The following is a 14133-nucleotide window of genomic DNA, read 5'->3' as shown; positions in this document are numbered from 1 at the left end:
GCGGAGGGGAGGAGCCTCGAGGCGGAGGGGCAGGGCCAGGAGGAAGGGGGGGAACCCTGGAAGGGAGGTACACACCCGAAAGGGTTCCAATTGGAATAGGAAAAGAGGAGACAGAAAGGAGATGGAGAACACTGGCAAGAGAGATGAATCAAGAATCTTAAAAGTAATTGTCAAGGAAATAGCAGCAAACAAGAATCCCTCTCTGCGTTCTGCTCTTGGCTCTATGTCATTCATTCATTCATTCTTCATCTTTCATTTGTCCATCCCTCCATTCATTTATTCTTTTATCATTTTTTTTTGGAGAGGTTTTCACTATAGGGCAGGTGCGCTCGCTAGACAGACAGAGAGAGACATAGAGACAGAAAGCGAGAAATCACCCCCCCAGGGGGGATGGTCACGCCACAATCCCTTCTCCTCCATTCTCCTCTTGGGATCTTGAACACGCACGCACGCACACGCGCCCTGCGTGAGTTCTAAGCCACCGGGTCCTGGACGCGAACCACGGTCGACTACGTGGGAGTCCAGCGACATAGCCATTGCGCTAATTGCTGGTTCCCTTCTTTTATCATTTTAAAAGGCCATCTTCTGGTAGGATATTTCGAGGGGCCCCAAGGTAGATTTGAAAACCTTTCTTTATTTGTCATATGAGAGTTGAAATCCCGGGGCCAACCTCTAACTCAGATTCAATGAGAACCACAAACAGAGAAATCCTCTACATGGATCCTTTTACATGATCCGCTAGTTTATGTTTTATTTATTATCCAGTTTCCAAGGAAGTAAAAAAGTAAATTTGGATCAGGGCCCTGTTGTTGAACTTTCTGAATATAGTTTGCTGAAAGAAAAGTTCAAAGGGAAATGAATGAATTAGTGATGTAATGAGATCTTCCTAGGTCAGCCCTGGGATTTAGGTGTACTTCCTTTCAGGTATTCTCCACGCCTTAAACTTGAGACTTGAAGAGGCATTAAGCCAGCCTGTTAGGAGTGTTTATTCTGCTCACAATAAAGCATTGGAAAGCTGGGGAATTCTTTTATCCACAATTCTAGTTTCCTTTCTTTAACTGTCCAAGTGTTAGGATCTGGGGGTGGGAGGAGAAGATTTCCATGGTTATTGCAATAATCTTCCCAAGAAAGCCTCTGAAATAAACATTATTTTACTTATTTCACAGATAAACAGAAGCTTTTAGAGGTTAAAAACTTGAAAAGGCAAAAACTAGGACTAATACCTAGCTTCATCTAACATTAAAGCCCCAAATGCTTTCAGTATTACTAGACTGCCTCTCCCTAAGTTTTAAATTAATATATGTACATGTCTATTAAAAAAAAAAAAACAGAAAACAAAAAATTAAAAAACAAAAATACTAAGTCAGGAAAATTAGCATGGACAACAGGCTATAATCAGTGGAAAAGAGGGAACCTGCCCAGTGGCAGCTAGTGAGAACAACTGAGGCTGGAGGTAGCCTTGGGATCTCCACTGACTCCTTCCTGCCCAGACCGTCCGACTCCTACGTTCCTCCTCCACCATTAGCCCTGGAACCTGTGCAGTAACAGCCAGGGAGAATTGAGGCTGGAGACCACCTTTGGACCTTTACTGACTCCCCACTGTTTTAATTGAAACCTTGCAGCTCAGTCCCAGGTGAACCTGTTCTCAAGAAACTGGGAGCCTACTGAAATAATCAGTTCCAGCAACGATGGTGCAGGTTGCAGGACGAGCACCAGGGAGAGGAGCTGCGGAGAAGCCATGGCTCACCTCCACTCCACCTCTGAACTCTCAGAATTAACTCTTTTTTTTTTTCCTTGGGAAATCAGAATTAACTCTAAGAAATTAGGAAGAAATCCATCAGGTGACCAGAAACCAGCACAAAGGCATGAGAAATATGAGAAACCAAGAAAATATCTTACTCTCAAGGGAAAAGAACAACTCCTCATCATCCACAGACAGTACAATAGAATTCGTGGAAATGTCAGATAAATAATTCAGAATATTCATAGTGGCAAAACTAAATGAGATGCAGGAGTAAAAAAAACAAACTTCAGGAGATACAAGAGAAAAGAGACAACAAACTCCAGGAGATAAGGAAGTCCCACGATTTTAAAGAAGAAATAGACACCATAAAAAAGAATCAAACAGAACTGTTAGAGATGAAGGCTGTAATACAGAACATCAAAATCTCACTCAGAAACATTAAAAGCAACTTTGTGCAGTGGCAGTATCGTAGTCAATGAGGTTTATCTGAGGCACGATTATTGCTAATTGAAAAACATTAAAAGCAGATTAGATCATGCAGAAGATTGAATCTCAGATCTAGAAGACATAATCTCTGACTTAGAAAAAAATCACAAAAAGAATTAAAAAATAAGCAAAAAAAAGGGGGGGGCGGAGATGATATACAGAAAATACTAGATACCATCAAACACCCAAACATCTAAATAATTGGTATCCCAGAAGGTGAATAATCTAATAAGGACATTGATAATCTATTCCATGAAATCCTAGAAGAAAACTTTCCAAGCCTAGAGAAGCATTCAAGCATTCAGACTCAAGAAATATACAAGACCTCAAATAGAATCAACCCAAGAAGATCCTCTTCATGGCACATCATAGCCAGATTGGCCAAAATCACAGATAAAGACAAGATTCTAAAAATGGCAAGACAAAAGCGTAAAGTTACTACAAAGATTATCCCATCATACTAACATCAGACTTCTCAGAGGAAACAATGCAAGCAAGGAAAGAATAGAAAGATACATTCAAAGTGTTAAAAGAAAAACGATTTTTCCAAGATTATTATATCTGGCAAGATTATCCTTCAAATGGGAAGAAAATATAAAAAAAAATATGAAAATAACATTACCACAATAAAACAACAGATGCCAATGACCTTAAGGATGTGCAAAGATAAGTGAACATAGTGTGGTGGGCTAATTAAGAAAGGGGATGATTTAAAATGCAATGATAAGCATGACTTGGTATTGCCTTTAGTACAGGGAGGACTCAAAGAAAGATGAGAAATGGTAGAACTGGGGGAAATTTGCAAGATGCTGCCTAGGTTTAGAGATGCTGTTGTGAATGATAAAGAAAGAAAGAGAGAGAGAGAGAAAGGAAGGGAGGAAGGAAGGAAGGAAGAAGGGAGGGAAAGGAGAAAGGGATGGAGGGAGGAAGGAAGGGAGGGAGGGAGGGGAAAAGAGAGACAGAGAGAAAGAAAATGAATGAGAGAAAATCACAGTAAATCAGGTAAGGACCAGATAGGGTGCAGTGGTACCATGGGTAGGATCTGTGAGGCAGATGCCCAAGGGGAAGGTTCCAGGTTGGTGTCAGGTTACTTCTCTGAGTATACCAAGCCCACAAGTGCTGGTGATCTGGGGTCTGACTGAAGCTGGGAGTGGGTCATAGTATCAAGACCCTGATGGGGCTGCTGTCTCTTACTTTCTCTCACTTGCTCAATGGAAGAAATAAATGGATAAACTTTTAAAAATCAAGTCCAAATGAAATGCCCTTTGACCTACAGTTGGTCTTTTCCACAGAAATGCAAAAATATTAATGGAAAAGTGGTTTGTTCAAACAAATATGATCATAAATTCAAATTAACTTCATTGTTCTTGAATCCCCCCACAAGGTAAAAACATTTCTCTAAAGTTAAAAATAAAACACAAGAAACTGAATGAATCATGTAAACACCTGCCATAAGTTTTTAATGAGATGTCTATTTGAGTCTGTTTCTGAGAAGGAATTCCAAAGATGTTTGCAGAAAAGAAGTAGTAGATTTACCAGGACCAGGAGTTGGCATAATGGCTATGTCTCTGGACTCCTATGTAGTTGACTGCTCTTTGAGTCCTGGACCCAGAGGCTTAAACTCAAGCTGGGCATGTATGTGCGTGTGCGTGCCCAAGATCCCTAAAGGAGAATGGAGGAGAAGGGATTGCAGTGTGGCCATTCCCCCTGGGGAGGTGATTTCTCCCTTTTTGTCTCTCTGTCTCTCTCTGACTTTCTGGCGAGTGCACGCGCCCTATAGCTAAAACCTCTGGGGGGGGGAGGGGAGAGCAGTAGTAGATTTACCTTAGAGATTAGTGTAAGAGCTGATGAAAATGGAGTTTTCTGCATTAGCAGGATGTAACATTTTTGTTGAGTTCGGAGATATAGTTCTTCTTTCTGCAAAACTGCAGATACATATTTACATGGCACTGCCTATGCCTTTAAGAGGGGATCTATGATGTTGCAGACGCCCAGGTGCGAAGGAAACTTTTCGGAGATCACCTGCTCTGCTCCCTGAGGAGCACAGAGTTCCTGGACAAGATGCTGACTACATAAGAAGCCCTTGGGATTTGATAATCTGTGATTGTCCATTTGAAAAGTAGCGGCTCTTTGACTGAAGCCAACCTGGGAAGGTTGATTGAACTTCTAGTCTCAGACAGGCTTCTGTTATTGGCTTTCAGCCAGCCTCTTTACAAATAGGAGAGGGTCAGTTGTTGAAATGTAAATATATTCGACCTTTTCCTATTTGGTCTTCTGTCCACATTATGGCCTCTGAGAAGTATTAGTCTGTTTTGCCCTGTCCTTGGACTTTTGGTTTTTTTTTTTCTTTTTCTTTTTTTTTTTTGAGAGATTTTCACTGTAGGGCGTGTGTGCTCGCCAGACAGACAGAGAGAGACATAGAGACAGAAAGCGAGAAATCACCCCCCAGGGGGGATGGTCACGCCGCAATCCCTTCTCCTCCATTCTCCTCTCAGGATCTTGGGCACGCACGCACACGCGCCCGGCGTGAGTTTTAAGCCACCGGGTCCGGGACACGAACCGTGGTCGACTACGTGGGAGTCCAGCGACATAGCCATTACGCTAACTGCTGGTTCCCTCCTTGGACTTTTGTGATGAAAACCATTGGGGAAAACAATAATAAGAAAAAAAAAAATCTAGCGTAAATGGAATGACAGTAAACAGGCTATACAGACTTACATGAAGAAGAAGAATGAGAAAAAGATTTCATAACCTGCAGGATATTGGTAAAGGTGTTTTGAGAGGTAAGGAAAGATTTAGCACAGTAAGAGAAGTGGTAGCATTGTGGGTATAGAAAAAATAATGGATAGGAAAGAAGTCATGAGAAGTCTTACTAAGCGCATGAGTTAGATACTCTAGTATTTTTCAACAAGTAAAGTTTGGAGTCCTTCTTTATTATTATTATTATTACCCTTGATCATTTAGTTGTGTTCATTAGAGAATGACTTATTTTTGGACCATATGTAAGGGAAATATACAATGTTTAGACAGATTAATAATCTAGCGTAAATGGAATGACAGGTAAACAGGCTATACAGACTTACATGAAGAAGAAGAATGAGAAAAAGATTTCATAACCTGCAGGATATTGGTAAAGGTGTTTTGAGAGGTAAGGAAAGATTTAGCACAGTAAGAGAAGTGGTAGCATTGTGGGTATAGAAAAAATAATGGATAGGAAAGAAGTCATGAGAAGTCTTACTAAGCGCATGAGTTAGATACTCTAGTATTTTTCAACAAGTAAAGTTTGGAGTCCTTCTTTATTATTATTATTATTACCCTTGATCATTTAGTTGTGTTCATTAGAGAATGACTTATTTTTGGACCATATGTAAGGGAAATATACAATGTTTAGACAGATTAATTTTTTAAGTGTCTAACATGGTCCCAGAAAATGTGCATCTATTGTTTTATTCTTAAGATCATCCCATGAGGTAGATGATATCATGTCTATTTCATAAATAAAGAAGTGAAAGCCTAGAAAAGTTTTTCAAGTAACACGAGTTTGTATATGTAAGTGAAAAAGTCAAGATTTGAACTCAGTTTTGCTGACTCTTCCCCTTCCCAAGTCCAGTGTTTTCTCTCTCCATCCTCATCTCAGTGTGTGACTAAGTGTCATTCCTCACTGTATGAAGCAGTGTTCTATTCTCAGTGGGCAATCACTAAATGACATTCTGGTTGCTTTTCCCCACTAAAGATCATCATTTGAGTGTAGGGCACTAACTGCCTCATGACATTACAACTGCACAGAAGGTTAAAGATTGCTCTAGTTCTTTCTGTAAAAGAAGGCTTAGGAGGTGATGAGAATAAAAATGGAAATGACAGTGAGTGAAGAAAAAAAAAAAAAGACTCCAAAAGACCAGCATCAAATAAAAGAAATGTTAATGGCCATGGTCTCACGAAGTGGTTCAGAGGCCATGGGTCACACTAAGGGCTTTCATATTGGTCTATATAAACTCACGCCTATGCTTTTGCTTCAGCCACAAAGAATTACATTCAGCAAAGTATAGGTGCTCCTTAATTGGGATAATTTAGCCGTTGATTCTTCTTTCTTTTTCAGGTAGGTGTAATAGAAAACCAGTGGGGGCAGTCAACCTGTGAGTTCTTTGATTTTTATAATCAATCATGGACAGAAAATATGTAAGAGAGTCTTGGTGTCTTTGTGTGATGTCAGTTATTCTAGACAAACTCACTCTTGTTTGTTTTTAAGAATTATTTATTTAGTATATTTATTAACCTTATTATTTACTTTGACTAGAGAGAGACAGCTCGAACCACAATTGGTCATGTGGGAGTCCAGCGCCTTAAACATCACACTAGCTGCCAGCCCCAAGCTCACTCTTGCTCCGCTCAGAGGCTTGCTATGACCTGTACTGTCTCGGGATTCTGTAGAGAAAGTCCCCATCAACCAGAGGGCTCTCATCAGATACAGCCCCTTGACCTTGGCCCACCAAAACTGTGAGCTAAATAAACTTATACTTTACTTTCTTTAATTGCTAGAAGGTGCATGTGCTTGCCAAACAGAGAGAGAAGAGACAGACAGAAAATGAAAAAGAAGCCCTCCCCGCCCCCAGGGAAAATAGCCATGCCACAATCCTTTCTCTGTTTTCCTCTTGGGATTCTGGATACACAAACATACATACCTACAGTGTTTTTCAAGCCTCTGTGTCCAGGACTCAAACCATGCATGCAGTTGGCCATGTGGGATCCAGCTGTACTAACTACCATACTACCAGCTGGCCCTAAACTCCCACTCTTATAAATTGCTCAATTTCAGGTATTTAGTTATTAAGCAATAGACAACTGAATAAATGAAAGCAAGACCAATGGGAATGGAGAAAAGGGAGTAATCTGAGAAAGATGAAGGGGTTCTCTACACAAAGTCTAAATCTGTGAAAACTCCTTGGAGCCAGAGGGGATTATGGTTCCATCTATGACTGCTTCTCTGTGCACTGAGTTAAATTCACAATTTCGCACCATTTAAAAATAGAATCTAATGAGTAAAGAGAAACAAAAATAGGACATATGCTTTTCCTAAGATCCAGCTCAAATCTCCTGCAGTATAGACATAATTAAATCAGGATAGTACCCTGACCTATTCAGAAACTGAGAAGTCTTTTTATTTTGGACTAATCAAAGGAAGGGCAAACTATGGGCTAACATACACACTCTAGAATAATTTAAGTCTGTATGCTTTGTTTCTGTAGATCACCAACTCCATGTCAACAGAAACACTGACAATGACAAGAGATAGCCTGAAGAAAATCTAAGGTTCATTTTAAACAGCAGCATGTCAGTTGCTTACCAGCAATTTGCTAAGACTTAATAATATTTTAATAGCTTCCTATACTTTTCTACACTTATAATTTGCATAAATGTCCTGTATCCACACAGAATTTAAGTGGCCAAAAAAATCTGTTTCTATACTGCTTGATTTTGAGGGGAGTCTTACAAATTTGTATACATGAATGAATGATTACTTATTAAGCACAATTATTATGCCAGGTACTTTTGCAGGTGAGGACTGCAAATGACTCTAAGATTTCTTCAGCTCAGTAATTATACAATTGGCACATAAAATGGCATCCAAACCCCTGCACTGAGACTTGTCCAATCCTAGAAGGGTTTCTAGTAACCCAAGAAAGGTGTAGGGACAACTCAACCCCCTTTTTAGTTACACCCAGAAAAAGCTTAGTGTTGTCAAAAGAATTTACTGTTTAGCCAACGCTTGACAATAGACCTCTGATCTTCCTTTCTTAGAACTTATACGTAAAAGAGTTCATAATTGTGAGTCCTTTCTCTGTTTTTTTGAGGTGTGTCTGTATCTCCTATCATTTAGGAGTGTATCCTCCTGGACTTGAAATCATTCATTTGAAATGCTATCATCAGAATGTCTAGGACCTCAGTCTCCCAGACTTTTGCGAGGATAGAATTCTGACTTCCATAATTGTGTTAGCAGACATGATTGACCTAATCACGTTTACACCAATCAGCCCTCTATAATCACAGTCCACTTCCTCAGCTCTATTTGAGCCCCGGCTGACTCCTTCTCCCTTCTCCCTCATTCTTCTTTTAAGATATTCATTCACCTTTGCTCAGCAATTTCCTTTACTCTCTCTCTCTGTCTTTTTAAAGATTTTTGCCAGAGAGCACATTCCCTTGCCAGAGAGAAACAGAGAAAATACCTCCCCTAATAGAAAATGGTCATTCTTTCTCCTCTATTTTTACTTCCTTTCTGGATTTTGGGCATGCATGCACATGCACATTCACACACACACACACACACACACACACACACACACACACACACCAGAGTGTTTTTCAAGCCACTGGGATCAGTACTTGAACTGCACTGTTGTCTGTGGGGATCCAGCTACTTCAAGCACCGTGTCACAGGCTGGCCCATCTTTCTCTTACTCTCAGTAGTTACTGAACAAAATCTATTTTCACTGCTTTAACTAAAGTCTGGCTTTATTTATCTACAGTGGAGACATAAGCAGGTTCATTCACCTAACAATTCTGTGACCTTGGCTTTATCATTCTTGTTTTGAAGATGAGGAAATTCATTCTCCAAGAAATTAAATAACCTACCCAATATCATCAATTCATAGCTCATTATGATTTGAGTGAGAGAATTCTATAATTATTGAGCTGACAAAATCTCAGATTCATTTTGTTCAGCCTTCTCATTTCAGAGGATTCTCAGGACAGGAGAATTAAAATGTTATTAGTTTTAAGAGTCAGAGCTAGGCTCCTGAGAGAGGTTGCCAGATTTAGCAAATAAAAATATAGGACATCCAGTTAAATTCTAATTTCAGTTTGCAAGAAATGCTTTTCCAGTGTAAATCTATCCCATGCAGTATTTTTTTAATGCATTATCTATCAGAAACTCAAGTTTATCTCATTGTCCTATATTTTGTCTGGCAATCATCACTGAGGGCTTTTACTTCCCAGCATCCTTCCCACTCAATAATTTAATTAAAGCAAACTTCAAATATCTTATCATTATTTTTAAATTGTTGTTGTTGTTTACGTTCATGTTAGAGAACACGTGCATGGCAGAGATTGAGGTTAAGAGAGAGGAGCACCCTCAACAGGGTCTCATCACTCTGCAAGTCCCTTTCCCCAGTTCTCCAGATCCTCAAGATGGCTTGACGAGTTTTCAGGCCCACCTGGGGATCTAAACCTGCTGTCTACCATGTGGCTTCCAGCACTGCAGTTCAGTTTGCCACTGTCAGTGCCAGCAAATTGTGCCAAATAGCTCCTAATTTATTTATGGGACATTGTGGTCATCTGCTACACGAAGACTGATACAATGAGGTGTGTGTGTGTGTGTGTGTGTGTGTGTTATAATTAGACAGAGGGCATGTGCACTTGCTGGAGAGAGAGAGAGAGAAAGAGAAGAAAAGCGAGAAAGCACCCCACCTCCTCATGGGACACATTCATGCTGCAACCTCTTCTTCATTTCTCCATCCCGTCAGGATTTTGTGAATGCACACATATGTGCCTGGCATATTTTTCAAGCCACTGGAGGCTGGGACTCTAACCATGAGGTTGACAATCTGGGGTTCAGCTTCCTTAACCACTAGGCCACAGAGCTGGCCCAGTTTCATAGTTTTTAATCAGTCTCAAAACCTTCCTTTTTTTCTTTATTTAAAATTTGCTGTAGGTTGAGTATGCTTGCCAGAAAAGGCGGGGGTAGGGGAGTCAGGGTGAGAAAGCACCCCTCCACACACAGTGAATGGCCATGCTGCAAGCCTTTTTCCTCTATTCTGCTTTTAAGATTTGGGACAGGCACGCACATGTGTTCGGCATGTTTTTTCAAGCTGCCAGTTTCAAGATTTGAATCATGCAATTGGCCATGAGGAACCCAGCCATTTTTAACCACCTCTCTACCAACTGGCCCAAGACACAAAACCTTCCTAAAGCTCACTTAAGTAATATGTCTGAGAGAGGCATGGTTCATTTATAAGTAAATCTACCACAAAATACAATTAAATTTGGAAGCTCTGTGTCTCATAAACCCAACTGTATCAGAGAATCACACAGTTGGCTAGACTCAAACCAATAGCTACTTGGCCCATCTCTTTGTTGCAAAGTAAGTTTTTCCCCAAACAATCAATTAAGAGGCTCCTGGGCAGGAATCATAACCCTTGTTGTTGGAAGTTGGGGAGTGAATGAGGGAAGCCATCCAGGTGCAGTTATGAGTAGACTACATAAGATTTGAGGAAACAAAGATAAGGGAAAACTCAGACCCAAGAGTATGGAGATACAGCCCAGGAGAGTGTTTTTGCTGTTAAATAAACAAAACCTGGAAAAATAGATTGTCTAACTGATAAGGAGACTGGTGCTTCCACAGCTGACTCATTAGCGAGAACAAAGGAATGTGGATATTTTCTGGCAATGTCTGTGACTTTGTAAGCAGAGACAGAGAGAAAGAAATGCCATAGTGAGAGGTAACATTACCTTCTTTACTAACTAGACCAGCACCTCTGATAACAGCCATGGTTTACACATAGGCCCTGAGGAATGTTATGCTTAAAAAAAAATAAAATAAACTCTGTATTTGCATAGCCTTTTCACAAGCTCTCAGTTGAGCAGCAGCCAGGACTCTCAGAGGCAGGAGGTAGGTCAGATGTCTTCTCATTGGCCACTCTTCCTTATAAATGAAGCTGCTGAGGTTCAAACACATGAAGGACCAATTCAAGGTCACCCACTTAATAACCCAGCAGAGTTACAACTCCAGGAAGCTCTTCAGACTCTGAATGAGGACTACTCTCCAGAGCGTGATGGTCTGTGGAGTGGAGTTGGCCCAAGTTGACGGTAATGCAATGAGTGGGACTTCTGAGTCTAAGTTAAACACAGAGACGTCACCTTTTAAGAAGTGCACATGGGGCTCTTTTCATCACAAAGAAGCCCCACTTGTTTAGTTGGTGCAAAGGTCAGTATATCATAAACAGGTGGAGTTTACACAGCCCTAAGGCAGGAAACAACATTGCCAAGCCCTAGGAATTTAATAGCCAAAGGAAATGGGACTGTTCTGTATCTTTTGGTGACTGTGTATTTACTTCTCCTTTTACTCCTCCCGCTGCAGTTGTTTTTTCCTCTGTAGCCTGATTGCCTCTGCTTACTCATAGGCTTGTTTGTGACCCTGAAAGGGGTGCCTCATCTTTGAGTCTTCAAGCATTTCACCTTGACCTCCCCTGCCTGGGAAAATTTATTTCAGCAGTGATTAAAAACATAGACTCTGGAGACAGGTTGCTTGAGGTTACTCCTGATTTAACACTTCACTTGTCAGTGTTCCAGTTTCTTCATCTATGAAATGGGGCTAATAACAGACTCGACCTCGTAGGGTATTGTGAGGAATAAAAAGAATGCCCATAAATACTCAGCACAGTGACTGACACATAATAGTATATGCCCAATAAATACAATTGCTGCTGCTGTTATTTTAGTAATGTTGGTATTTATAGCTCCTAGTTGAGTATGTACAGGTCTCTATTTAAAATTCTCAGCAGAGAGAGCCACAGACTGAGCTCAGCTTATCTCATTAGGATTCTTATGAATTGGCTGCCCTGATCCAACCCATAGAACTGGAGGGTGGACTGTGGTAGAACAAACATAGGTGACTTATCCACCACCCCACTAGGGCTGTGAGTGGGTGACAGTTCTTTTAGAAGGGAGCATGGGATTGACGAGCATTGGAAAGATGCCTAAAACTATGGGTGTGCAAGTGTTTGTTTCTAGACATATCTGATTTTAATAAGTGCTCACAGCCCTTGGGTTCCAGTCATTTAGCCTTTCTGGCCCTACCCCAGGTTAGATAGAGAACGCTTCCCATTCTTGATTCCAATCATATGCTCTCGTACATCCCAGAGGTTCCTATATCCCACCCACATTTGTCAAATGCCTGCAGTGTATAAAGCATCATGGCCTGTACTGTGCATACAGTGTGGGTGGTGGCGGTGGTAGGGTCTAGTTAGAGGATGGGATAAAGATAAATAAGGAGTTTCTGTCCTTCAAGGCCCTTCAAATCTGGTGGGATTCACAAAATAACCAAGGGAGCATACATAAAGTATGGCAATGAAGGTAGAAAGGATTAAAGTACCACAGAGAGGAATAAATACCTTCTATCTGCAGGGGATTTAAAGAAAGTCTTCACAGACCCTGACCTGAATGGTGAAAGATGGGAAGATACTGGCCAAAGAAGTTCGTGGAAAGTATATTACATGCAGGTTGAGTAAATATTGTGTGTAAACTTTCAGAGATGGGACAGCATAGTGCCCCTTGGGACCACTGTATGTGGTTTGGCTTTGTTAAATGTACATTGCTTTCTCTGTGTAGAGTATATTGTATGTGTAGAAACATTGGCATCACGTCATGAAGGACTTTCATGCCAAGCTAAAGAGTGGTGACTAGTTTTTAAACAAAGAGAATCTATTATTAAAAATGAATAAAATATCACTAATTTTTTTCTTTTTTTGCTTTATATTCTTATTTTGTTGGCTGTGTGTATTGCAAAAACACGTCCATCTAAGTGTGTCTTTCTCTCCGCTCCTCAAAGGCAGGGATTATATAGCTCATATGGCTCGGGTACTCACCTGCATACCTGCCAGATGCTATTTTAAGCGCCCGACATATGTTATATCTTCATTATAACCCTCTGAGGTATCATTATCTTCATTTTACTGATGATGAGGCTGGGAATGAGCAGAAAGCCACCTATGTAAGGTTACCACCTGCAAAGTGGCACAGCAAATACCTGAATCCAGGAGTACTGCTTTTTCGCACTGCTTCCTGGTAGCTAGGAAATCCTTTTGCAATAATACCTAATCTAGCTCAAACAATTTGGGGCTTTAGGAAAAGGTTCATTGCAAGCTATGAATGAGTGATATTTTTGATAACCACGATGACATCAGGTAAGGGAGACCTGGTTACCTATGGCCTAATTACCTGTGGCTTTTATCTGGACCCAAGAGATAAAAATGCAGCCTGGTCGGGACCAGCAGTTAGTGTAATGGCTATGTCGCTGGACTCCCATGTAGTCGACCGCGGTTCGCGTCCGGGACCCAGTGGCTTAAACTCACGCCGGGCGCGTGCACCTGCGTGCCCAAAGTCCCTAAAGGAGAATGGAGGAGAAAGGATTGCAGCGTGGCCATCCCCCCTAGGGGGTGATTTCCCACTTTCTGTCTCTCTGTCTCTTTCTGTCTGTCTGGCGAGAGCATGCGCCCTATAGCAAAAACCTCTCTCTCTCGAAAAAAAATGCAGCCTGGTCTACACTGGGTATAAGACCTGAGAGCAAATCTCTAGAAGATTTACAGTTCTGAATAATGTATGTAGTGATTCATTTCCTTCTTAGATGAAGCTTTTACTTTCAGACTACAAGAACATCTAGAAGCACAGGTGTTTTCTTAGAGTCACAGAGTATTGGAAGGTCTTTTACTCTGTATTCAATTCTTGGATGCCCCATTTTTGCAGTATCATCCGTCTCAGCAGTTCTCAGTATTTATTTTCCCCTCCTCCACACTCATTGAATAATATTCCCATGCAAGCTCCATTACCTTTGCTGATGAGATAAGATGATGTTGTGGGTTACATGCAATTCCTGGCACGTTACCCTTGTGCCACACCCTTTTCTTCCTCTCAAAGTGAATCGATAATGCAAAAATGAAGAGAGATGCTATTACAGAGAGAGACTTGACTGTATTCTAAAGTATATTTTTAAAGTTACGCATTTGAAAAGGTTGGCAGTTTAATCATCATTAGACAAAATCACTAGTAACACTCGGCCGTTCTTGGTGTTTAGAATTTTTTTTTTTTTTTTTTTTTTTTTAGGATAAAAAGGGCTCATCCCCCCTGTGGTGGGG

At 40.8% G+C, this 14133-nt stretch overlaps 1 non-coding gene across 1 annotated transcript; it reads left to right on the top strand.

Moving 5' to 3' along the window:
- Positions 1 to 2190: 2190 nt before the first annotated feature.
- Positions 2191 to 2337, top strand: LOC114008931 (U4 spliceosomal RNA). Its single transcript, XR_003550419.1, has one exon. It is a non-coding gene; the product is annotated as a U4 spliceosomal RNA (small nuclear RNA).
- The last annotated feature ends 11796 nt before the right edge of the window (positions 2338 to 14133 follow it).

Source organism: Tupaia chinensis, unplaced genomic scaffold (genome assembly GCF_000334495.1).
Source record: "Tupaia chinensis unplaced genomic scaffold, TupChi_1.0 Scaffold000416_1, whole genome shotgun sequence".
In the NCBI taxonomy this organism is placed as follows: Eukaryota; Metazoa; Chordata; class Mammalia; order Scandentia; family Tupaiidae; genus Tupaia; species Tupaia belangeri.
Note: the sequence above shows the minus strand (reverse complement) of the source record. Positions and strands in the feature narration are given on the sequence as shown.